We start from the raw sequence: 3,061 nt of genomic DNA, 5'->3' as shown, positions 1-3,061 counted from the left end.
TGAACTCTGGAGGCGGAGTTTACAGTGAGCCAAGATCGCCCCACTGCACTCCAGCTTGGGCGATAGAGCAAGACTTCATCACAAAAAAAAAAAAAAAAAAAAAGACAAAGTGTGAGTTTAGAAAATAGTAATGTACCTGTGTTGGTTTATTAATTGCAATAAATGCACCTTACTAACGTAAGATGTTAGTATTGAGTGGATCCGTGTGCAGAGTATATGGGAGCTTTCTCTACGAAGTTCACAGCTATTCCATAAATTTAATTTTTTTTCTAAATAAAAAGCTGTGTGTCTTTTGGTTTCTATTTTTATGAGACCTGACAAAGAACAATAAAATGAAGTTTCAGAGTGCCAGTTAAATAGGGCTAAGCAAAAGTTTGCATTGATAACAATTGGGATATAGTAAATGCCCAATAAATATCTTGGTATCAGTTGGTCATGACAGAGTGACATGCCGCCTGGGTGTAAAAGGTGAGCTCCTTGAAGGTAGGAATGGCAAGCAATTCCATCTGTCCTCTCACTCCCAGAGCAACTAGAATGGGTTTTCTTCAACTGTAGAAATATAATTTCTATTTCTGTTGTCTTTAAAATAAGTGGACCTATTTATATGGTACATCTTTTATTTAAACTTTGATGATGCTTTGCTACCTGTCAGAGCATAGATGATACATGACTCTTCCCACTGCACCTTCATGTAGGATGATTTAGGCTTCCAATCTGCAATTCTGTCATTTATGCTTTCCTCTTTTCTATTTTGCACTCACTGCATCTCTGGGACTGCATCATAGTGGATTGTATTGTTAACAGGCCTAACTCCCCCACTAGACTTAGAGGCCTTTGCGGACAAGGATTATGTAGTATTTATATCTTTTATAAATCAGAATCTCAGTGTGATATTTGATACGCAGCTTATTCAATGATGAATGAAAGAATGGTTATTTGAAGGGAGGAAATGATTAAACAGAGGAAATAAACTGACAACCAAAATGAAGAATGCATTTGTAGGTGTGTTATTACTTCAAACTCTACCACTATAAGCCCTAAAGAAACATGCAGAGTATGAAGCATTTTAGCTCCCTACAGATGGATCCTAAAAGCTTTCAGGTGACACTGCCTGGGTTGTCAAAGAATGACTTGCCAAATTAAAAGCGACATCTTCTATTGGAATTCTTAAGTCAGCACATGGATGAAAAATTCCATTTAAATTCTCTCCTCTCTTCTTATCCTTTGCAGAGGCATCCTTAATTTTAGAGCTGAAAATGCAGCAATCAAATCCCTGGGTCATTGGTAAGCATTAAATATTATTAACAACTAATTTTTTTTAACATTTAGTTAAAAATCATACAAAAAAATGTATACCACAAAATTTTTACTACCTATGGAATCAAAGAATTTCAAAGCTGGTAAGTGACATTAATTTGTTCAAGTTATTGTATTTGAGTCAAATTATAAAGCAAATCTTCTCATTTGTTTACTATACCACAACAGTGACTCTAGAAGGCTCTGATCTCTCAAAGCTCTTTGAAGACAGGGCTACAAATTGGTCATTTGAGATATTCAGCATCTTTGATATTACTTGGAATACTCTTTCAGGCACTAGAGTGCTATTACAAATAATAGTAAGAACACTCATAATCCATTCCACGCATGTCAGTGACAGACAATGTGTTAAATGACATATATACATTATTTATTTTGAGGCTTACAACAATTTGATATAAATTTTCTTGTTGCCACTTGATAGAAAAAGAGACCGAATCAGCGATATTAAGTGACCCAATCAAATTACACAGCTAATAAGAGGAGAATCGCGGTTTGTTGAGGAATTGTGACTCCAGAACTTTTAATTTCATATTTACAAAATCTCTCGAATCTACACAAGTTCCGTTTTTATATGTGTTGCACACAAACAGATACTTCTATTTGCAGACAATGGGGCAATTTAAACAGTTCACCACTCAAGTTTTACTCTGTACATTTGCATTAACACATTTACTCAATCTGCCCACTGGCAAATGGCATCATATAATGAAAGATCTAAGATATCAGAGAAATCATTCGGCACAACTGAACCAGTTTACAAAGGGAGAAAGCAAGACTTTGAGAGAGATGAGCTGTGTATACAGTATCATCTCTCTATAATGGTTTGTGGAGTTGGGAAAGGCTGGGGAAGACGATGTATTGTTTGATGGTTGCAGAGATGTGCTAGGGCTGCCATAACAAAGCCTCACAAACTGGGCAGCTCAAACTACAGAAATTTATTTACTCACCATTATGGAGGCTAAAAGTCCAAGACAAAGCTATGAGCAGAGCTAGTTCTTTCTGAGGTCCATGAAAAGAGGATCTGTTCTAGGCATTTCTTCTTGGCTTGTAGATGGACAGTTTCCCCTATGTCTTTACATCCTCTTATCTCAGTATATGTCTGTGTCCATATTTTCTCTCCTCAAAAGAACAATAATAATGTTGGATTAGGGTCTACCCCAAGATTCATTTTAATTAATTACTGATATAGAGGCCCTCTCTCCAAATACAGTCACATTCTTAGGTAGCAGAGGTTAGGACTTCAGCATATGAATTAGGTGGACGGGGGTGGGGGCAACAATTCAGGCCCTAACAGTGTTTTTTTTCAAGCACCACGAGGTTAAACGAGTAGAACTTTGAATTTATGCGCCTTTGATTCCTTCAGAAAAGTAAAAACTAATCCACAAGTTAACATAAATATTAAAAGAACCCTACTTTTTTTTTTTTTTTTTAAACAAAGCAAGAGGATGAGCTGTCAGGTACCATGTCTCAGACATAACAGAAAATTGGAAAAATATATGTTTTGAAGATAGAAATGCACTGACAATTTAAATTCTTTCTTTCTCCGCAGCTCCTTTCTGAGCCACTTTGACCTTTTCTTCTTTCAGTGTCTAGGACACTTATAGTGTTTTACACTCATTTTAGAGCTCATTGAAATACCCTTTCTATTGGTCCATCATTTATGGATACAGCTTTCTCCCCACAGAGAAACTCAGAACTCTTTATGATACTTGAACCATGTCTTATACGTAAGTGTCAAGTA

Source organism: Colobus angolensis, unplaced genomic scaffold (genome assembly GCF_000951035.1).
Source record: "Colobus angolensis palliatus isolate OR3802 unplaced genomic scaffold, Cang.pa_1.0 Scaffold17, whole genome shotgun sequence".
In the NCBI taxonomy this organism is placed as follows: Eukaryota; Metazoa; Chordata; class Mammalia; order Primates; family Cercopithecidae; genus Colobus; species Colobus angolensis.
Note: the sequence above shows the minus strand (reverse complement) of the source record.